This window comes from Podarcis melisellensis, assembly GCF_964234715.1.
Source record: "Podarcis melisellensis genome assembly, chromosome: 4".
In the NCBI taxonomy this organism is placed as follows: domain Eukaryota; kingdom Metazoa; phylum Chordata; class Lepidosauria; order Squamata; family Lacertidae; genus Podarcis; species Podarcis melisellensis.
In genome coordinates this window covers 51471630-51495966 of record NC_138531.1, presented here as the reverse complement: position 1 = coordinate 51495966, position 24337 = coordinate 51471630, and the positions used below count along the sequence as shown (strand labels likewise).

The 24337-nt window shown below is 43.4% G+C and overlaps 1 protein-coding gene across 3 annotated transcripts in view; it reads right to left on the bottom strand.

The window, feature by feature from the left end:
• Positions 1-24337, bottom strand: part of KCNJ6 (potassium inwardly rectifying channel subfamily J member 6) — a 264246-nt gene that overhangs the window by 82630 nt on the left and 157279 nt on the right. For 2 of the 3 annotated variants that reach the window (XM_081908767.1, XM_081908769.1), the window contains exon 1: positions 20563-22539. The exons of the other annotated variant lie outside the window; for it this stretch is intronic. The gene's annotated coding sequence lies outside the window, so the exon portion shown is untranslated. Of the gene's footprint in view, positions 1-20562; positions 22540-24337 lie in introns of those variants that run through there. 3 annotated transcript variants of the gene reach the window in all.

Here is a 24337-nt window from a genome sequence, read left to right as displayed (position 1 = left end):
TTTATGTTTAAATGTTTGTAGTAAACATGATTTAGTGTTTGACAGTTTTCAGTTCTGTTTGTGCACGCTTTCAGTTCTGTTTCTGCGTATTCTTTTTGTGTGAAAAAGAACAATGTGTTCTATTCTAGAAAAGAACAATATAAGTTAACAAAATTTCAGGGTACGGTGGTGGTGGGAGGAAAGCAATGGGGATTTGGCTGGGAGTGGGGCAACAACGCGTTCCATTGGTTTTCATGATTCACAGTGGATTAAGGGTGCAATCCTAACCCCAGTTACCAAAGTGTAAGGCCCAATGAATTCAATGGAACTTACTTCTAAGTAGACATGGTTGGGATTGCAGCTTTAGTGCATATAGACTGCCTCTAGCAATGAAGAGCTTACCCAAAGTCAACAAACACTTCATTAAAAAAGCAACGAAGTACCTGTTGGGACAGAACAATTAGACCTGTGAGTTTTATTCGTGAGCTGCCCTGCACCCAGTCTCTTTAGGGGATTGGATAATATTTATTGTTATTATTAATTGCCCACCCTTCATCCTAAGTCTCCATGGTAGGTTTACCATTAGTAAATGGTGCTGAAAAGCAACACAGTGGCTTATATTACAGACTATAGGAGAAACACCAAACCCAGACTCCATCTCCCTTGGGTCCATTCCTAGCTCCTAAATTAGCGAATGCACAAAACAATCTATAAAGCTTTTGAGCCAATGTCCCTATGTGTTCATTTGTTGCCAAATATAGACAGGCTTGTAAAGATTAGACATGACTGGCTAAACATAGATCAAACAAACATTTCCTCTCCTTTTCTCTACTCTACATCTATATAACATGAATGCATTGTCTAGTAACCTGAAGACCTAGTAACCTGACTACCCGCTCCCCTTTTTGGTGATAATAATTGGATGCGTTTGAAGGAAAGAGCTTTTGTTGATTTTGCTTCTGTACTGTGTTTTAAATAAACTCCAACTTTCCTATTTGGACATCAGGAAAAGCCATCCAGCACTTGCTCACATTTGCTTTGTTAGCAATGAGGGGAAGGGTTGTAGCTCAGTGATAGAGTGCTTGGTCCTAAGTTCAGTCTGCAGCATCGCCAGGTAGGGCTGTAAATGTCTAAAACTCCCATGAGCTGCTGCCATTCAGTGTAGACAATGAAGCTCTAGATGGGCCAGGAGTCTAACTCGGTATAAGGCAGCTTCCTATGTTGCAAAGAGAGAGACATGAATGTATGCACTGAATCCAGATAGGACATGCAGGAGGGCTATGAGAATAAACAGCACAACAGCTTTGCTTTTTTGATGCTTGCTCAACCGAAGAGTTGTGTTTTCCCTTGCCAAGGTACAGCAATCTGCATATTTCTAATTCTGAATTGCTGGCCTTTGTTTCTTCACCTGCCTTGTTTCCTAATGGCCGATTCCTGTAGAGAGCTACTTTAATAATGACTGGGAAGGATACTGTACGGTGTGTCATTTGTTTGAGTGTTTGCACTGTCTGTATTTAAGATGCTGAATACATTTGCCATTGTTTTTGCCTCTGCTTTCCGACTAGCATGACATACCTAGGTTTGATGAAGACAATTCATTCTCCTGCCAGAATGCTGCAGCAAGCTTGAGATTTCCAGGATGTTGGAGCAGGAGATAAGAAGGCTAAAACAACAGAACAACAGCACAATAGCAGAGAAGAATTGCCGGTCAAGCGAAATGAATCTATAAAGCCACAAATTCCAAAGGGGTGCCTATGTTCGTCTGTTGTAACAAAAACAACAAAGTTTACAAAGCCAACACATTGATTAGAAGCCATTTTGGCATATAAGTAGTATACCAATTCATACATAGAAATTTAAAAATAACAATTCTGGTATAAGCCAGGGATGGGCAACTTGCAGCGCTGCAGATGTTATTAGACTACAAGTCCCACCATTCCTGACTTCACAATATGCCTGTTATGACAGAAAGCTGACTAAATTCCCTACCACGACATGTTTGATTGGCTGTATGGAGTAGTTGGGAAAGGCCAATTGGAGACCACCCCAAAAATTCCCACTGAGCTCCTAATGGCAGCTGGCTATTCCCCTTCTGAAAAAGGGGTGGAGTGCCAAGCTAGGTAAAGGGGATGTGGTGTGGATGGCTTATAAAGCTGAACCCATACCAAGAGACTTGTGATGTCTTTCCTGAATGGGATGGAGGCAGACATGTCTCGCAGCAAGGATGCAGGGGCTGGGATTCTTGGGAAAATGCATCCCTAGATATTTTAATATGCACTGCCTGCTGCTTTCTGACTAAGTCTTTTGATGCTTACAGGTTTGTTATCATTTAAATGTGTGACTGCTGGGCTTCTTCCAGATACATTCATGCCCATTGGTTTGCATGGAGGTGATACGATGACAGCTGTTTTGTTCATGGCAAGGTTATATGATGTCATAGCACCCAGTGCTTCCCTCCATCACTTTCCTTTCCTCAAAAAGTCAGGTATCTTTTAGGAAAGCAGCTTGTTGCTCAAGAGCGCCAAAACCAGTTTAGTTGTACAACCTGGATTTCCTGGCATGAATCCCACCTGCAAAATAGCCCCAAGGCCACCTTATTTTTGTTGGATATGATGAGTGCAGTGTCACATGCAAACATGCTGATGAGCAGAGCCTTTCTGGCTGATGTTAACCTCATGACTGTCAGCACAATGTCTAATTCCAAGTGTGTCTGCTAGGGGTTCCAGAGAGAGTGCACACAAAAGCGGAGACAAGAGGCTGTCTTCTTTCATTCCCCTGTGTGACAAAAGACGTTCATGCGTCTCTCATTTTGATCACTGCTGCGGGTCCCTAATATAGATGTGCTTCTTATAAAGCTTTGCTTCCACCCTCTTCCTTTTGTTTAGCATGGCCAGTAAGAAATGCCATTCCAGATGATCACTTTGTGGGCATCTCAAGATAAAAACTAGCATATCCCCCCTTTTCTGCATTACTGGCATTCAGGACATTTGTCTAAGAGGATTCACAATCTTTCTATCTGGTATAAAGCCATTTTGTTCAGCTTGCACATAGTGTGAGATAAAACGACTTGCTCTCATTCAGGGGTTGCCAACGTAATGTCCTCTAGATGCTGTTTAACTACAATGCCCATCATCCCTGGCCTTTGGTCATGCTAGCTCGGACTGATGGGTGTTGTAGTCCAACAACATCTAGTGATCACCATGTTGGCTACCCCCTAGTTGCAAGGGTGCCATGAAACTGGCTGAACAGCTATATAGGCCTGTACACCGACACGTTTTTGGGATCTTGCCCAGCTTTCGGCACTATCATCAGCCTTGAGTTTCTGGGTTTCACCCACTTTCCAGCCTGTGAGACGAATACACATGTATTTTTTAAAAGAGCCGCTGGTGATTTGTGATTTTTTTAAGTTTGGAAAGAATTCATTCTCTTTCTTGGTGGGTTATTTTTTGCACAAGAAAGTACAGTGCTTAGGTTTTAAAGGCTGTACCCATGCCTTGTGTGAATAAGCTTGGCTATCCCTACCATCAGATGCATCTGAAGTACGAACTGGGTGAAGAATTCTGTATTGATGTTTTGGACGGTGTATACTTTCTTTCAACTTGTAGAGGCTACAGACCATTTTTTCTTTACAGTATTTTTAAAAAGGTTTTCATTTCATAGCATTGGATTAGGATGTTTATTCCCAAATGCATAGTATTTATTGGCCATGGTTATGTTAATTTTTATTTACCTGTAATTCCTGCCTCTTGATGATAAGCTTCCTACATATTCTGTTGCTGACTGTTCTTTTGTGCTTATTTTCCAATGCAACAATTTCTTTAGTTATTAAATCCTGGACTATCACTCTTTGAGTCCTGGTGGTGCTTAATTCACTGGTGCATTGCCCTTTATAGGCATTAAAAAAAGAGATGAGTAGCTCATTGAAATCAATGGGAGATTTTTCCATTGATTTCAAGAAGCTCTTGGTAGGGCCCTTAACTAGCTGTGCCTCCATTATGGCTCAGCATGGGTGTTTAGAAAGACAGACCCTTAAAATATACCCAGCGTGCGTTACATGCCCTGATCTTTTTTATTTTCCTTTAGAACATTCATTTTACCAAAACAAGTTGTGATCTCTCTGCATAAAGCTTCTGTGAAGTAGATTTTACGTTACAACGGTTGCTGGGGAAATTCTCCTCTCCTCTTTTTTTTTATATATTCAAAAGGAGTGAACATGCCTGTCTCATTCTGGAACATTGCCCAATTGACAGTCCCTTTGGGAGCTCTATGAAGAGGCTAAGTTCATGGTAGATTTTTGCGGAACATATGATTTTCATGTTCATTAACCTATCAGAAAGTAGTTGATAACTCTCGGTGCATCCCTGAAGAGCTCCCTTTTTAAGTTGGGAAAAAAAAATCTAGCAAAATAGGCAAAAATACATGGATATTTCCCTAAGCCTTGCATAACTCAAGAGTGGCATATTTCAACTAATAAATGAAAGGTCCCAAGACATGAGAGTCAAAAGCAGGTGCAAGAGCTTTTAGATAGAGAGGCTATGAAATGGCAGATCTGCCATGGAAGTTGTTGTGGAAGCTTTCGACAGATCAGATTCCACCCAAATAAAGCTGTGGCCCTATTGAATCCAATTACACCCTTCATGTTTCCCATTTGCCTCAAGGGGAACTATAAGGATCTAGCAATCACGAGTGACAACACCGAGCCACAGCAGTCAGGAAATTGCACTGGCTGCTGATTTTATATTGCTTGTGGATGAAGATAACACCACACGCTACTGTAACTTGTCAATCACTGTTGTAGTTTTAATTCACAGGCACCAGATTTCTATTTTCCTTTACCGTAAATGACTTCCCTTGCCTTCCCAGACTCTGCTTGGACTCTCTCATAAATGCATTTGTAAAAGAAATGCTGATGATACAAGAGGAAACAAATGAGCAAGGTGGGAAAGGACACCATAAGGGAATAGGATTTTAGAGTGTGTGAGGGGAAATCTTACTTCCTGGACCACACCATGTTTTCACTGAATGATGCTCAACTCTCTTGGGCCACTGGGGCAGATGATACAATGTGACCACTGGAATAGAACCCCTCACTGACTGAAGAAGAAGAAGAAGAGTTTGGATTTGATATCCCGCCTTTCACTCCCTTTTAAGGAGTCTCAAAGCGGCTAACATTCTCCTTTCCCTTCCTCCCCCACAACAAACACTCTGTGAGGTGAGTGGGGCTGAGAGACTTCAAAGAAGTGTGAATAGCCCAAGGTCACCCAGCAGCTGCATGTGGAGGAGCGGAGATGCGAACCGGTTCCCCAGATTACAAGTCTACCGCTCTTAACCACTACACCACACTGCCATTTATGAGGATTCTGTGCAAGGAGTACTGATGCTTGACTAAACGTCAGTGCATAATCCTTCCCCCTTAAGTCTGCAGCCATATACTCTCTTACCTGGGAGTATGTTCCACTAAACCTACTGGGGTTTATTTCTGAGTATTTCTGAATAGAATCTAAGGTTGAAGAACACTGCCAATAGAACACTCCCTAGCAGACTTTGTTTCCCAGTATATGGTCAACAGTGCCTTTGGGTTTGCATGTGTGTTTTATCGGTGATGCTGTTATGCAAGGATAAGAGGTGTGAAGTGATGGAGAGCTTTACTTGAACGCTTTGATTCACTGCAGACATGGTTCATTCTCCCAAATTAGGTGAATATGTGGCCTGCAGGGCAGATGAAGTTACTTGAGCCAGCAAATTACATAGCTTGGTAGAGAGAAAATCAGATTGCGACTTTTGAGTTCCAGTAGTATGCATGGTACAGAAATAATCAGGAGTTCCATATTTATGGTTTTAGATACTTAGTTTAGATTTAACCAGACTGCATCTACAGAACATGATCTCCCTTGGCTGTGATATCTAAAGCCCCCCTAAGATTGATTTTAAGTTAAATGTGTTGAATTATCTCATCCTACTTCTGAGCCTAGCAGAGCTTGCTTTGTTGGAAGGCTCTGTAGAGAGGCGAAGCATGAATATATACAGAGAATAAATCATTCTTGTCCTAATGAGCAAGTGCCTGTCTGGTCTATTTACATCCCAGGATGGTGGGAAGGGATGCATTGGTTGGGCTTTCAACTCAAGCCTCAGGCCAGACTCTAGCAGAGAAGGATATCAAGAGCACATGCAATATATTCTACAAAACCTTTTCCTCGTTTGTAATCGATGGCAGTTGCACTCCTGAACATGCTTACTAGGAAGTAGGCAACATTAGAAGCATAGGAATCTTATACAGACTTAAATTCTGAGCCAACATGCATACAATTGCACTGCAAGGCAGCGGTCCTATTCACCAAGGGTGGGGAACATTTTTCAGCCTGAGGGCCGAATTCCCTCATGGGCAACATTCCAGGGCCCTTTGCAAGCCTGTGGTGGGCAAGATCAGAGTCAAAGTGAGCAGAGCAATGCCTGTGCTCTCGCCTTTGTAGGGTAAGCTACATCCCACCCAACATGAAAGTCATGGCATGCACACAAATTTCTCCATCCAAGCAAGCTAGAGGAATGATCACAGTCCACAGAATCATTCCAGCCAAACAAAAGCATATAAAGCTGGCATGGGCCAGGTCTAGTGAAGGAAATGGTCTGGGGAAGGTGGGTGGCCAAGAAAGAATGTGGGACCAGAAAGAAAGCCACTGTAGAATGGTGCTGCATGTCATTCGTATTCTAAATGCCAATTCATTTCAAAAATAAGAAAAGCTGAGGAAAGAAATATGAGTTGGGTGGAGGAGGATCTGTGATTTTGCTTCAAGCAACCCAAGTTTGAAAATAAATCACGAGTATGAAAAAAGTAAACTAGGTTTGTATGACATTTTAACCATGCATTAGTTTGGGTGCCTTTGACAACAAATGAAGCAAAAAAATGCTTTAAATGGATAACTAATAAAATAGTAAAATGAGAAATGGGGAGGAGCTTACCACACTGAAAACATATATCATTATCAGTAAGAGGTTGATGTTAAAAAGGTAACATCTCCCATAAGCTTTGAAAGAATGCAGGCTGCAGTTCAACACACACTTACATGGGAGCAAATCTTGTTGGACATTGGGCTTTAATTCTGAGTGGGCATGCATGGTAGATCAGAGTGAAGTTCTTTATTGTGGGATCAATATCCATGTCCCAGAAAAATGACATATTTCTGTACTTTGAACATTCTTGTGTACTCAGTGATTCTTCAGAGTGATTATTCTGCCCCTCAAGCATCCTTCTGGTCTGAAAATGCTATCCTCAACAGTGTTAATATAGATGTTTGAAATCTTATTTTAAATGAACTGAGGAAAACATTTAAATTGGCCAGAAAATTAATTTATTCTTATGACTGATTTGTTGACCACCACATGGTCCATCAAAATCAGGGGGATTATATCAGAACATGGTCTTGTCACTTTTTCTATTTCATGCAGAGCATACTCTTCTGATTTAAGAATATTGTGGTTCTAGTAAATACTGGCACAAGATGTCAGGCAGCAGGATATCAATCCTACAGAATGCCAACATCATTACTTTACAGTGAGCGAAGGTCAGTGGGTGGCTGCTGGCTTCCACCTCCTTATATTTTAAAGAAAAGCTTCCTGCTCTGCTTCTGTTGCACTGAACTAACAAGTTAATCTTGGCTCTTAAGCTTTTGCATGCAGCTTCCACACATGGCTGGTTATATAATGGTGCAGCAGCACAGCATGTAGAGGAAAAGGAGGAGGAGGAGGGAGGCAGTAGCAGAACCAAAGCAATTCGCACCATTTCACAAACACAAATTCAGCTTGGGAGTGTGGCAATTAAAATGAGTCCTCCTGAGTCAGTCACCTGCCTTGGATTGCTTGTTAGGACAACATGTCCAGATGGTCCGTAATATACGGAACAAACATGTTCTCAACCCAAAGACATTACATACTTGGGATTCCAAAAAGCTTCCGATGAAATCCCTCACCTGCAATGTTTACAGCCAGGGGGTTAAGTGACAGCTCCTCTTATGAGAGTCACATATTGGGTGAATGGGCAGGACTAAATGGACAGTTCTTGCAGAAGCAGAAAAGGATTCCACACACCCCCTTGCCCCAAAGCCCTGTGTTGGGGCTGGTGCTATTTAATTTGTCCCAGGGACTGCAAAGCTGAAGGGAAGCACACTCTGGCCTCTACCACTGGCTGGAAGAAGGAGTATCACTGTTAGGTTCCTTCCCTTGCCTCCAGGGAATATCAAAATGGGAAGGGGGAAGCCAGCCTGCCCCCCTCCATCCAGCTCAAGGAGCTCACTTCCCTCCCCCTTGTAACCCAGACCTAGCACCTGGCGCTGCCTTTTCTTCTTCCCTCCCAATTCCATTTCCTTTTGTGCCATTTCTTTTCCATTGTCAACCTGTGATCCGGGACTGTATTATTATGGATCCTGGCAAGCTGCTCTGAGAATAATTTTGAGCTGAAGAGCAGGATGACATTACCTTAAATAACAAAGTATTTTGTGTAAAAATGGACTGCAGTCAGGATGAAAATGGTATGGCTCGTAGGGTCCCAGGTTTGCAGTTTATATGGAAATAGGTTGGTGAAACTCCAAGCAGAGAGTGAAGAATTGCAACAGGATTTTTCCACTGGCTGACTAGGCAACAAGACGGCTAGTTAGGTCCAGTGTAACTTCAGTGTAAAACTATGCAAATTGGGGAATATACAACATATAATTTGATGGTGTCTGAACTGTGACTAACCGGGTCAACCATATTGTGGTCACCGTGGAGATCTCAATGAAAAGGTGAACTCAGTGTGCAGTGAATGTGACAAAGGCAAAATTGGTGCTCGGTTATCAGAAAAAAGGGGTGGGAAAATGCCATTATGCTTTTTACATCTCTAATTTCCCCATCTCAGTAAATATGGTAGAACTGGAAAAGATGCAGAAATGGGGCAGCCAAAATGCTCAGATTGGAGGAGGATAAAGCATTAGAGCCTCTCTAATGTAGGAAAAAAGACAACTAAAGATATTTCTAAAATGATGATGTGTAGAAAGTGGGTAGAGGGAGGGGGAAAACACCTCCTTCTCTCTTAACACTCAAGTTTTGGATTATCTAATGAAACTGATGGACAAAAGAAATCATGTCTTCACAGAATGCATGCTTAACTTAATAGTCAATCAAACACTGTGTGGTTTGCTGGCATAAGATGTGGTGATGACTTCTGAGTTGGAGAAAAAGGGGATTTGACAAATTAATCGAGGGTAGGTCTATCAATACCTATGATCCATGTTAATTTCCTGGTCAAGGAAGCTGAGGACGATAGAATAAAGACAACACAATGCACCATAATTCAACACCATAAGAAAACTTACAAAATAACACACACACACACCCTTGAATAATATGCAAGACTACCAGCATAACACCTTTTCCAAGCCACAAAAGTAATATAATGAAACAACAGCATATAATAATTATCTCCAGGCAATTTTGTAGCCCGAGAATGAGGAACCTGACCCTCCTCAGATGGTATTGGCCTGCAGTTCCCATCAGCCAGCATGGCTAACAGTCAGGGATGATGGGAAATGTAGTCTAGTGACACTGACAGAGCCACAGATTCCACATTTCTGCTGCAGACAAAGACATCCAGGACAGATTGCACAATGAAATCCAGAAGGAAGTGTATAGATTTGAGCTGGTCCTCAGTGTCATCTTCAGAGTGATCTAGACAGAGGCTACTGTGGCAAGGGAACAGGAAGAAGCCAAAGGCAACTAGCAAGAGCTGTGTAGAGGTCCTGACATTGCTGCTCCTCTTTGATTGACTGGACATAGCAGAAGTTCCTGCAGAGCTACTACAATGTCAGTACAAGTCAATGAAAAGCTTTATAACACGGCAGCAAAATGACACTGGATGACAGCTGATGGAACTGATTTCCATTCTTTAGAAAGCTGTCGTGCAACGACCACTAGTAAATTAAAGTTGGGGGAGATCTCATGCCTTTATTAAGGGACCATTTCCACAGCAATTCAGTTGCCCTGTTTGGTAGCGACTAAACAAGACTTTCTGCATCTTAACTGCCATCTGTCTAACGTATAAACTAAAAGGCTATTTAAAAGCAGGTACCTTTTCTCTAGATAGTAAAACCTGAAAGCTAGGCTAGGTTTCCTCTCTGTCAGGCAAAAGCCCAAATTAGAGAACTATTCACAAAATATAGTGTAAAACACCTAGAGACAAATACTGCCCCCCAAATCTTTTCACTTAAGCTTTGACTTTTTTTTGGCCAAGTTTCTGTCCAGTGAGAACAAAGTTACTACATGAGCCTTGAATAACAGTTAATATTCAGATATTGAAATACAACAAGATTAAAAGGAAAATAATATTTTAAATGAGTTTTTTCTTGTTTTTAATGCTTGCTCACTACAACCTCTCCAACATAATCCTGCAAGAAAGAAGCTGGAATTTTCATTGTCCTCCACAGATGGCTGGAGACCAAGGGATGATCACAAAATGTTCAGGTCTGGATCCAAATTAGATTATTGGGTCCTTTTACTCAGGGAAAAACTCCTTCCACAAATAGAAGAACAACTTTGGATTCAACATCCTCAACTGCAATGATCAAGGCATTGGCATTGGCCACAGCTACGAGATTGTGGCTCACCAGAAGACAGGACCCTAGACCAGAGGAGGTTATCTGGACCCCATCCTCATTTTTCTGGATTCTCCCATGCAGACTGGGAACAAAAGGATCTGGCAGGAAATGCCCCAGAGCCCTCTTAGGGCCAATCAATACCATACATTTAAATCACATCCAAAGCATATTAATCCCCACAAAAGAACCCTTGGGAACTGCAGCTCTGTGAGGGGGAAGTTCCCAGAATTCTTTGGGGGAATGTCATACACATGTGCTGGAGATGCATGGTATGGATCTGGCCTCAGCCACCTCCACAGAGGATGGGGAAGGGAAGCAACCTGCTATTTCTGACTGAGATGGTCCCCCTTCAGCCAGGCTCTCCCCAACCAAGGTGCTCACAGGGACACATGATTATATCATAGCAATGGATCTTCCCCCGAAGCAGCTAGGTCAGAGAGAAGTCAAGGAGCCTATAGAAATCTTTCCCCAGAGCTGCTTAGGGAGAAAACACATTGACAGATGCTTAGGGTATTGGTGGAGTAGAGGTCATATCTGGAAAAGGGCAGTGAAGGAAAAGGTGACTCACCGTCTCCAAGAGCACCATCTCCTTTATCTTCAAAGCAGCCCTTCTGAGGGCAGCTCATAAGCAACATAAGAACCACAGGAGATCCTAACCAATTATATCCTCTGTCAGATCTGTTTTGGCCCTTAAATTTCAACGAACTGAAAGGGCCCTTAATAGGGTTAAATCCCGGAAGAACCACATACCGAGGGTTGATACACAGTTCTGTTTCACAAGCAGCTTTAGTGCAGTAGATGTAAATACGTAAGGTGGGAATGTGACAACAGCAAGTGTGTATAATGCAAGTCTAAACCATAATTGGCAGCTGCTTCCCGTGTCATGGATCTGCAGCAGCAAACCCAGGTATGCTTCTGTGTAATTTGTGAAATGGCCTTCACAATTTCCCTTTTTCTTGTGCGACTGAAAAATTCCTCCTCCTCATGGGGAGTAGGGGGGACGGAACCAGAAGGTGTCCTGCAATGCTGCAGCAGAAGCCCGAGCTGGATAAATGAATGGAGGGATCCTCTGATTAAATACTGCAGAACACAGTTGATTACACCATTGAATTAGGAGCTCGTTTTCTTGTCATTTTGTTTTTCCTTCCAGCCTTCGGCTTTCTTCTTTCAATCTATACATCATTGTTTCTGTAGGAAGAAACTTATGGGGAATTCAGCAGGAAAGAAGGCACTCAGCATCTATGGGTGTGAGGGAAAGGCATTCTCTGTTCTGAGCATCCGCAGGCTGTTTTTTCACTTTGGACGAGATTTGGATGTCCTCATTCACCTACTTCCACTTTTGTTCTGGAATGACCTTGGTACTTGCTTTCCCCCAAAACCCATTGCAAGGCCTCTCCATCTGCTCTGCTGAAACACTGGCTCCACCAGGCTCCTTCCTCAGTTATCATCTACTGCAGGCATAGGCAAACTCCGGCCCTCCAGATCTTTGGGACTACAATTCCCATCATCCCTAGCTAACAGGACCAGTGGTCAGGGATGATGGGAATTGTAGTCCCAAACATCTGGAGAGCTGGAGTTTGCCTATGCCCGATCAACTGCATCCATTCCATATAGGAGAGGGGCAGAGATGGAATTGTATGGCACGTCTGTCAGCTCTGTCAAAATACTAGCAACTTTTGGTTTCTCGCCACCTTGAAATATTTCCATTCTAGTTGATCATTGCAATATAGTGCCAGAGTTTTGTTTTTTTCCCCTCCTCCCTCCCAATCCATTTCCCTTTTGTGTCGGGTATTTTTAGATTGTGAGCCTGAGGGCTGTCTTGACATTTGTAAGTGGCCTGATGCCCCCTCCTCCTTTCTTTGCCTGAATTGCATAATGAGAATGCATTAAATAAGTAAGAAATAAATTTCCATCCCAGTAAAAGCTATGCTGATTTGCTGGCTGTGGCACAGCATCCCACCTATTTTGTTGGAATTTTGTAGGAAAGTACCCTACTCTTGTCTCCCACAATTTTGTGGTGAGACAAGGGTATGGTAATGTCTCCCTGAGGTGGTACTTTCGCTCCCACTTAGCCCTTTCAAGACAAAGCAGTATTTCGCCATAACACCTAACAATCCCTGTGTGCAAGACACAGCTTCTTGCTCCCCTAGAAACTTATTTTCTCCTGTCACCACAGTAGGCAGATTCATTCAGGCCACAGCAACAGTAACATATGGGCTATGTAATGTCACAGAAGCTCATATAGCTTTGGTCAGAGCATACCCCCCCCCCCGGAATTTCACAGGAGATACTAAGAGATGGTAGAAACTGTCTATAAACTGTACAGAAAGTTGCTACAGGGGCCACAACTTGCCTGCTCTTCTTACCACTCACCAATCGTAATAAATTGGTTTGTTTATTTTATTTATCTTATTCTTATTTTACTTACACTTCTCCTTTGAGTATTTCCATGGTGGCTAACAACAGAACATTATTATTATTATTATTATTATTATTATTATTATTATTATTATTATTATATTTTGAAAAATAAATATACACGCAAACAATAAAAGCTAATTAAAGATGTAAAACATAAGCAATTGATAATAAAAACCAAAATTAAAGCACCTTCTATCAAATGCTTGTGATACTAAAATTGTTCAAAGCAAAGCTTACTTTATTATTATTACTTTCAATAGGAAGTAACATTTACCTCTCATTTCAGATGGTTAACATTCAAAACATGGAAATAATTCCTGCGTAAGTGTGATGTTTTAATGGTGCACTCTGCCATCTGACCCTTACACAGACATGATTAATATAGTTAGCTGAAACAGAGTATAATTTTCATCTAGTTCTCATCTGGCCAAGCCAGATGAGTTGTAGACGAGAGGAAATCTATTTCTCAGACATAATTTTAATTGTTTTGTCTTTGGAGTGATTTGTCTCCAGAAACGAATCCAAATTTCTCACTGAATGAACAGTGTAAAAAGATTTCGTTTTGACAAGAGAATTGAACGTCTGTAGGAGGGCAAAATATGATTCCTATCTTGGCAAGTTAAAATGCTGGACTTATCGAAAACATTCTTTTTTTAAAAAAAAAAAAAGTATCAGTGAATTCATTTAGTTTGGAGGTTGGATGACTATAGCAATTTCTTTCCTCCCTTCCTCCATTTCCATAGCATTTAAACTGTATTTGAATAATTTTGCCATTAGGCTATTACCGGTAGCTTATGTAACAATAAACACTCTCACGTATGCTGAACAGTTTTGTTATCAATGCTTATGATGGCTCTTTTTCATTCTCGTTTTTCAAGCTTCTATGGAGAGGGAGACCATGGGAACCAATATCTTCTAGACCAATATTTTTAGCTGCTGTGTCTTATCTCTTTCCCACCCACCCCTTTCATACACAAGAAGACACGCTGTTCAGTACCAAATAATTAGGCTTACAGACAGCAGTTTCATGTTCCCAGTACCTTTGAGGTGCAAACTGTTAGCTTTCTATAAAGGAAGTAACAAACTGTGCTAGCAATATCGATTTCAAACTTGGGGCAGCCCAGTTCATATGTTGGACTGGATTGGGGAGAGATTTAGGCCCCAGAATCTGTCTAAGGGGCTATTTTCTGCTGGTTCTTTATTTCTTGCAGGGAACAACCTAGTTTATGTGGAGGGACAGCAGAGATTTAGTACCCGTGACAGTGTTAGAAGATGAATCCTTAACCCCTCACCCCCCACAACTAAGTTTTTGCCAATTTTCCCTTCCAAAGCAATGTATGGCTCTGGTGTGGTTAAATGCTTTGCTGACCTCTGCTCCTTCCCTTGTTATACCCAGTGCTTTCTCCCCCTAAAATATATGTTTAGGGATATTCTCATTTTCCTATTCATATTGAAATACTGAAATACTGCCCCTCAATGAGACCAAACTTAGATCCACAAAATGTTTAGGGGTATGCGTATCCCTGCGTCCCCCAGAAAAAAGCACTGCTTATACCTGCTATGCTGATGCAATAATAATAATAATAATAATTTATTATTTATACCCCGCCCATCTGGCTGAGTTTCCCCAGCCACTCTGGGCGGCTCCCAATCAGTGTTAAAAACAGTACAGCATTACATATTAAAAACTTCCCTGAACAGGGCTGCCTTAAGATGTTTTCTGAATGTCAGGTAATTCTTTATCTCTTTGACATCTGATGGGAGGGCGTTCCACAGGGCGGGTGCCACTACCGAGAAGGCCCTCTGTCTGGTTCCCTGTAGCCTCACTTCTCGCAATGACGGAACCGCCAGAAGGCCCTCGGCACTGGATCTCAGTGTCCGGGCTGAACGATGGGGGTGGAGACGCTCCTTCAGGTATACAGGACCGAGGCCGTTTAGGGCTTTAAAGGTCAGCACCAACACTTTGAATCGTGCTCGGAAATGTACTGGGAGCCAGTGCAGATCTCTCAGAACCGGTGTTATGTGGTCCCGGCGGCCACTCCCAGTCACCAGTCTAGCTGCCGCATTCTGGATTAATTGCAGTTTCCGGGTCACCTTCAAAGGTAGCCCCACGTAGAGCGCGTTGCAGTAGTCCAAGCGTGAGATAACTAGAGCATGCACCACTCTGGCGAGACAGTCCGCGGGGAGGTAGGGTCTTAGCCTGCGTACCAGGTGGAGCTGGTAGACAGCTGCCCTGGACACAGAGTTAACCTGCGCCTCCATGGACAGCTGTGAGTCCAAAATGACTCCCAGGCTGCGCACCTGGTCCTTCAGGGGCACAGTTACCCCATTCAGGACCAGGGAATCCTCCACACCTGCCCGCCTCCTGTCCCCCAAAAACAGTACTTCTGTCTTGTCAGGATTCAACCTCAATCTGTTAGCCGCCATCCAACCTCCAACCGCCTCCAGGCACTCACACAGGATGCAGAAATTTATATTGCTGTAAGGAACTGAATCTTGGATTTACACAAGTGTGCTGTGCAGCATGAACATACCTGGCTTGGCAACTGCCTGGATGTGAGTCTACCAGGGAACCATGTGCAAGCTACTCAGTCTTTTTGAGGAAGAGTGGGGCACAATTGGAACCCCCCCCCAGGAATCCTGACATTGCACTGCATTGAGGTATGTGCTGTTTGTGTGCGATGTGAGCATTTCATCACCCCACCGACCTAGTTGACTGTGCTTGTTTCTGAGGATGATCAGGACTGTTGTGTGACATTGATTTTAGTCAAATCAAAACGTTGACTTGCATTCTTTGGTCTCGGCAGAGTGTGGGATGAAGAACTGACGGGGCATAAGCAACATCCCTCCGGGCTCGATCATTCTGCTATTGCATAAGGTGTCACAGAAAAACCAGAGTTCAATGGGAATAGCTGGTCAGCAATCACAGAAAGACAAGCACTTGCGGACAGTGAGAATATGCAGTAATTCTTTCTTATGATTCTGCTGCCCAAATGCATTTTAAATCCCGTTTCCTCCTATCACCTTAATCCATTTCCTCCAAATTTCATGATATGAAAAATGTATATTCTGTTGTCAGCATTATGTGTAACTAATATACACACTATAATCTAGTCATAGAATCTGGAGTTTCTACTTGCAATATTCTACAAAATTCATTACTTTCTATAGACTTCAGAGTGACAAGGACATGTGTAGTTCCTGGTTGATTGCCCCCCCCATCTCTTTCTCCCTCCCTCCCTGCCCCTTAGATTATTTTCACTGAGTTACAGGGTGAGGTACCTTAATGACCTATAAAAATAAGACATTTGATTACAAATACATATTTAAAATTTTTCTCCAGGTATATAAATCTTCAGTTTATTTCCCCCTCCACAAAAAAATGTGTATTTACTGCTTGTTGTCTGTTGAAGACTACGTAAAGTACTAAAAGACAGTGTGTTTGTGAAATGTAAAAAACAAAACAAAACACGCACATGCATTTGCACAGAGAACAGAATCAAAATGACTCATCGAAAGATTTCTTTCCTAAATGAACACTATTATTTTCTTGTTTTCCTTTCTGTTCTTGATTGTCTTGTATGTCTAACAATAGAGAGAAATAATGGTAGCAAGAAACAGAAATAGAACTAGCAATGTCAATGTGAAATGATACTTATGTACACGGCTGTATTTTAGGGAGGCTCTCAAATAGTATGCAGAACAGACTACGCACTAGAGCTTCGGAAACACAGGAAGAGCATTTATTTGCCTACCATCTCCTGCTTCTTGTAACCACTTGAGAGCAGTCACCAACCAAACAGTTTTGTTGAGTGACCCAGGGCAGAGTTACTTGGAAGTTACTCCAAATTCAGTGTACGGAGGATTATGGCTGTAATCTTTGATCCAATTGCATATGTCATTTGACAATTGTTTGACGGTTTCATTTTGAATATCTTCAGCGCACAATTCTGTACTGACAAATCCTTGAATGAGGGGGCTAAAGTATTTGACAGGGACACAGCAATGTTGGAGGAACATCTGATATGCAACTGCCATGACAGGTCATGCTGGTCAAATGGCTAAACAGGGTAGCATTGTGGGTGGCGCATGGGTGGCAGCACACAGCAGGAGCACATTTATGCTGCATCCTCTCTACCTCTTTGACTCATGGACAGTGCAACTCCTCCCATTGATTTCAATGAGGTGAGATTTTTTTTCTTTGAAAATATAGCTAACCCCACATCAGTGATGGCCCCACACATGTCACAGTGACAAAGCACAGGTTATGATGTAACTCAGAACCCAATCACACTACCATCAGTCTATAAACCCCACACAGGGAGACAATAACTGAGGTGATAGGATGCTGTGTCTGGGATTATCTCTCTCTGGCCCAAGGCTGCACATGCTTAAGGGTTCACAAAGGGAACTCTGGGGATGAGAAACTATGGAGAAAGGGCACCTTGCACACAAAGGGAGCACTCTGCGCAAAGCAGGCTAGCCTCATTAGATGCATGGTAACTTGAGCCCGTTGCTACACATCTATGCCTAGATCTCTAAAAGGTACCTTGCTCTTGACTTCCTCCACACACAAACACATAATACCAAATTCCACTCCAACAACTGATGCTCATGCTGATGATCTATTTGTATACCACCCTTCATCCAAATATTAGAGGGAAGTTCTGGGAGTACCAGAACAGAGCATCCCATATGGCTAAGCAAGGGAAGGGGGAACACGGGCTGTCATGCCTAACTGCTACAGAAGTCTCCCATGTTTTACTCACTTCACCCTTATGTCACAGGTGTGCAAAAGTGTGCAGGAGTCATTCGCTTTCTCTGGATGTGGGTGGCAGGTTGGGCTCCATTGCCAGCCCTGTCCCTTACCAGTGGGTACAGGATCCTGGAAACATTTATGTGTTTTTCAAAAAATTCTCCTTGTGTGTTTTCCCATCTTCCCTCTCAGGCTGAGCCTGCATTCTTGGTGCCATTAAGCCAATCTGCCAGCATAGCACCAATGTGTCTCTGATCTGTGTGTGAGCCTGGGAAAGATGAGCTATGATAGCCATCTTCAAAGATCTGAAAGGCTGTCACATGGAGGAGGGAGCGCTTGTTTTCTCCTGCTCTGGAGGGTAGGACTCAAGGCAATGGCTTCAAGTTACAAGAAAGGAGATTCCGACTAAGCATTTGGAAAAACCAGTAAGAGCTGTTCAGCCGTGGAACAGACTCCCACGAGAGGTGGTGGACTCTCCTTCCTTGGAGGTTTTTAAGCAGAGGTTGGATTGCCATCTGTCATGTATGTTTTAGCTGAGATTCCTGCATTGCAGGGGGTTGGACTAGATGACCCTTGGATCCCTTCCAACTCTAAGATTCTATGATTCTATTCCATTTTCACACTTGGGAAACCATACATAGGCTCTTTGCAAGCCTTAATTAGTGCTTCACATATATATATATGATCCTTTTTCTTTAGGAATTCATCTATAGCACACTTTTGACAGTTCAAGATAGCTACCTGTGGGAGAGTGTAATATAAATGCTAGAGACTTTGATGTGAGGTCTATTGGACAGAGAGTTTCTGTCCCATCCCAGATGCAATGATTTAAGAATAGAATACATTAGAGTCCCTCCTAGCCCTGTGGATCTGTAATTTTAGCACCATCCAATTAGTGGCATTGCTATACAACTACCAAATAAAAGCAAAACGTAAGTTTTGCAGTTCTGGGCGTTCATGAACTTAACTAAGTGGTGCCCACATACCCTTTTCATCTTCCAGACTGGGGCAGAGCTGTGCTTTTTATGCAGACTGCGCTATGTCTGCATAGTACATGCCGCAAAACTATTTCTTCACTATTATCTTGGGCCCTGAAAAGTTCAAGAGATAAACCGGCATGGGAAAAACAACTCCATTTCTCTTCCTATCACTTTTTAAAATTGCTTGATTGTTTCCACTTTCCAGCTACTGGAGCTGATCTTCATTCCCAATAACACTTCTGATGCTGCACCACTGCTTTGCAGATTAATTCCCCCCACAAAAGGGACTTGCATGCTGTAATATGTACAATAAGCCTCTCTCTTCCCCCACTTCACACCTTTCACTAGAATGCTAACTTTTAAACTGACCAAAGAGAGTTAGGAAAGTTTCAAGAAGCAACACCAGGCTCATAGGGCTGAATGGAGTGGCTTTTCCATGTTGCACTGTCCATGGTGCTGATGCATGGTTTATGCATCCTATGCTTAAGAGAGGGCAACTTGATCTTGCTGCAAGACATCATCCCAAAGCCACAAACTTTCTCTACTAAATCAGTGGCGGCAAGCCTTTCATTATCCCACCCCGTCCCCCACTTACAACTGGGAAAGATACCCACCCCACATGTTCTATGGAATTGAATATTCTCTGGGTCGCCATGGTGATAGTGAGCTCTGTTCCTTCGAGCAAGACAAATTAGGCATCACCTCATTAGCCTAAAGACTTCTTTCACTTGCTGCTTTGCACATCACAGAACTCTCTTGCTCCTCAAAAGATTCAGGAGGGAAATGGGTGCCACTGCATGACTGTGACATTGCGTCACAGTGCCACAGATGCCTTGTTCTTTTAATGACACCCCCCACTCTATTGTAACCATTGCTCTGCTATGATGCAAATTCAGGGTGCCATCCAGCGCCAGTGAAATCAGGCAGAATCCTGCCACGGGTTTCAGCTGGCACTCTCAGCCCTGCCTTTCCCTGTTCAAGCTTCGTGGGAATATTCTCTCCTTATACTGTATCCTGGATGTTGCCATGCAGGTTTTTATTTGGAGCATTCTGCTGTTTCCCACACCAGCCTCCCAGAGCTTGAAATGTGGGATTAAGTACCCTGCTCAGTTACATAATTAGATCATGGTTTGTCTCCCTATCTTCATGAAACAAACTAGCAATCATTTGTTCTTAGTAAACAAACAAATAGGTCCAAATAGGTTCTCCAGATGTGGTTATTCTTAAAAATCCACCACAACCTCGTAACTTGTCTGATTTCAGCCAAGAGGTTTTTGCCAGGGAAGGGAGAAGAGAGCCACAACTTTCAAGGATCTCGGGGCTGGGTGACTTTTACTATCCAATTATTGCTCCCCTCCCGATGCACATCTGGCTGCATGGACAGAAACCAAGCCAACGAAGATACCCGCCCCTTCCCTCTCTTTCTGGTAAACAGGATCGGAGAACAATTGATTCCTTCAACAACTCAACACACACACGCCTTCCCCACAGCCTTCTCCACTAACATATCCGGAGTTCCGACCCAAAGGGAGAGAGAAACAGATCTGGAAGAAGTGGCCGACTGCGTTTCAAGCCTCCCTCCATCACCTCGCCAAGCCTTTCCAGGTTTTTACCGGCGAGCCAAGAAGAGGATGCGAAACGGACCGTCCCTTTGTCGCCGTGCCGTTGGCACCTCCGTCTCCCAAAAGCACAACTTTGGGACGGGATCTGCTCGGGTGGGCGAGGGCGGAGGGGGAAGGAGCGAGGGCTGGATCCCTCCAGGGCTTCGCGCACGGCGAGAAGGAAGAAAGCTGCATTGCCCTACCTGTTCGGCGCACAGCTTCGCTCACTCGATCATGATTCCTCCCTCCGAGATCGAGCAGGGTGGGCGCGGGTGGGTGGCTTTTGGGGGGCGGCTGGTCGCTCACTGGAGGATGGAAGGTCGATTTCGAGCCAATGCCCGTCTCCAAGGGAAGGGCAGGCGAGGCGTCCCGCGTCTACAGCGGTCCCGCGCTGCTTTCCGCGGCGCCCATCCTGCGCGCTGCTCACCTGCCTCTGGATCCCTTTGGGCTTCCTCCGCAAGCGCAGCCGGGCGAGAGGGCTGGAGTTGAGCGGGCGCCCGCTGGTCGCCCAGGCAGAGTTCAGCGGGATGGCGAAGGCATCGGATGGGCACCACGAGGGAAGGTGGGGAAGAAGAAGATCGGAGGGGAGCAAGAACAATAAAGCGCTGGCAGCGAGCAAAGTAATGGAGCGCTCAGGGACACGTCACGAAAGCCCGCAGCTTCAATGAATTCCGCTCGATCCCAGCCTGGGTTTCCAGTCGCTGGAACAAAACAAGAGCAGATAAAACTTCGCGCAGTGCCATCTAGTGCAGAACCGACGAAGTACAAGCTATGGCAGGTTCTCCCCACGACCACTTTTTTTTTTAAGAGGGGAGATTGTTTCCTTTGCAGCTTGGAAGAGACTAAATGGAAACTTTACTGCGTGTGCAACCAACCCGCTCCGTTTCCTGGGAACAGGTTTTTATTTTTCCTGAGCTGAGGCAAAGAAGAACAGACGCTAAATTCTTTGAAGTAGGAGGGGGGAAATGTGGAATTCATAGTGTTTCCTTCCTTCCTTCCTTCCTTCCTTCCTTCCTTCCTTCCTTCCTTCCTTCCTTCCTTCCTTCCTTCCTTCCTTCCTTCCTCTCTCTCTCTCTCTAAAAAAGGCTGTGTGGATTACGCCTTTTGGCGAAGAAAATAGGAACATTTTTGGCAAGGATAAAGAAACTGAGAGACATTAAGCACAGTGGCTGTGGCGAGCTGCACGCTGTGGTAGGATTGTGAAGCTTTGCTTGACAAGGTCCACACTGAATAACGACAAGCAAGTATTTAGAGAAAGCTTCTGTCTATAAATGGGAGAAGATAGTAATGAGACTTTGTAGGGCAAAGTGGTGTAGATTTAAAAAATGATACAGGAACACAGGAAGCTGCCTTATACCTATCAAACTATTGGTCCTTCTAGCTCAGTTTTGTCTCCTCTGGCTGCCAGCAGCTCTCCAGAGTTTCAGACAGGGGATATCTCCCTCAAGATGCTGTGTGTTGAACCTGCGGCCTTTGGCATGCAAGACATGGGGCCATGGCTCTTTCCCTAATGATATCGGCTGTTGGGATTCTAATCTGGGTGGTACAGATGAAGATAGAGCCCGCCCCATGTTTAGTGACCTTGGTAGGAACTTAACAGATGTGGAGTGGAAGCTCATGACATGTATTTCCCTCTGGGCAAATTAATATGGTGGTGGTGGTGGGTCTCACTAGTGCAGCACTTCGCAGTAGGCCTAACTACACAGCAAGCTTTTTTTTTTAAAAAAAAAAGATGAAATGTTTAGGGCAAGGGGCAGCAGATCTGTGGGCCAGTGCAAAAGACCTGGGGCTCAGCCTACCCCTGAGCCACCCCCTCACAATGTCCCTGGTGATGGTGCATTTCTGATCACCAGATACTGGGTGGGGACAAGCAACAAACAAGATTGGTGAGCTCCATCATGCTCATCAGCTTCCAAAGGGTGGCTGTCTGAGCTTGGTTGAAGAGAGGCAAGCCCAGTGGTGGTTCATGCTCATTGAGACTGATAGGGCAAGCTTCACTTGACTCTGGACACAGCTGGTCCTTCACTATAGTCAGCAAGGCAATTCTTGATGGTGTGTCGACTGCTTCAGCCAAAGCTGTTGTTCTACAGGGGTCAATGGATGACCATTGCAGGCTGGCATCTTGCTCTTAATGTGGAGGCATCTCTCTCTCTCCCCCTCCCTCCCTCTCTCTCTCTCTCTGTGTGCGCGCTTGACCACTACCAGTCTTGCTCTTTCATATTCATGTTCATTGTTCTCCATTGCTTAAAAAAAACCAAAAGAGCCTTCTGGGCCCAGGGCATGGTCTGCAGTTTATTAGTGGAAAAATGAGGAAGAATGGCAGCATATTTGAGTAACTTGGCCTAAGTCTAGTATTTATGTGAATGAATCTGTATAGTGAACCCTGGATTTGATCTATGTTATAGTCCATGTGGGATGTTTCTGGCCCTTCATTACATCCAGCATGTAGTGCTGGCATGCAGCTCAGGAACAACAGATCTGCAATTTCTAAACAGTAATGGCTTTTTAAAAAAAGAAAGAAACTTGGGAAAATGTTGTTTACAGGCTTCTGATGCTTTTCTCTGGTTTTAGTAATATAGTGAAGCAGAGTTTCTGTTAGTCAGGGTGCATGTTGGTTTATATGACCACAGTCCCTAGTTAAAATATTTGACATTGAAAGGATGGTTAAAATGAGTGTTTGGAAAATGCATCTCAGTTGGATATCAGTAATATGAACAGCCAATTCACATGACTCAACTGGCATGTTAAGAACATAAATGTGAGTCCAGTGAATTTGTTGCACACACAAACACACTGCTTGCCGCAATTTACATTTGTCGCACCATTGGCTGCTGTACTCACAAAATTCTGCTGCAAAGTGGCTCACACCTTTATTTCACCATGCACTGAACTCTGTACAGACTCACCTTTCCACATTTTCATGCAGCAACTGTTTGGCTGAGTGAGCTGGCTCTGAGATTTGTGCATTCAAAGGGGAGATTTTCAACAGCTAATCTGGACCTTTTAATAGGAAAACATGAACATAATCCATCCAAAGATTGATATTCCACCAACGCTCCTTAGAGACTAGCCAAGATGCTCTATTACATGTTGAATTGCTCTTTTCATGATAAATGAAGAGTGATCACTGCCTTTATTATCTTACAACATTGTATTAGCCTTGGGACTTGACCCACAAGTTCCTTATTTTTGCTCAGATGAAAAGCATGAGATTTTGAAGAAGATTCTTCTCTGATTGCAAATAATACTTGTGTTCCACTGCACTGAAAGAAAGTGTGACGGGTTGGTTGTTTTTTTAATGCTGCCATTCATCAATACCTCTAATAGTGCCATGTTTAGTTCCCTTTCAGAATTGACAAGGAATTAAAATGGCAAGCAACTTTTACATGTGATATTTAAAGGGCCAAATTCTGCTATTGCGGAGAATATTTCATGCCTCATGGAGATGAGATACCATCTGTTTGGAAAATTTTCAGAGCATGCTGCAGACCCAGAACGGGAGGGGAACAAAGACAGCAGTGGGTGGAAACTAGCTAAATAAGCTTTGTTATTTGAGTCACACCAGAGGGAAATTCCCCTTGTCCTTTCTTCAGTATTTCTTTTCCAGTTGCTGTGGTATTTGGCAGCTAGACTTCCAAGGCCGAGAGGTTTTAAGTCAGGAATCCCATGGAGGTGCTGCTCAGAATGACTTATGTAGCAAACAATAAATTGCATTACAGCTTTTATTCAATTAAGATATGTAATTATCACAAATCCTCAATTTTTAAACAACTGTCAGGATCTACATTTAGAACTGTTGCATTTGGATATATGGAATAATAGGGGAGAGGGGAAACCCACTGGTTAACTAAAGGTTCTCTGTGTGTCAAAGGTTGTGTAGTTATTGCTGTAATTCAACTACAAAAATCTACCCGATGTCTAGAATAAATCTTTCTTTGTTTTCCCTCTCTCCTTTGTTAAATCCAATACACAACTTTC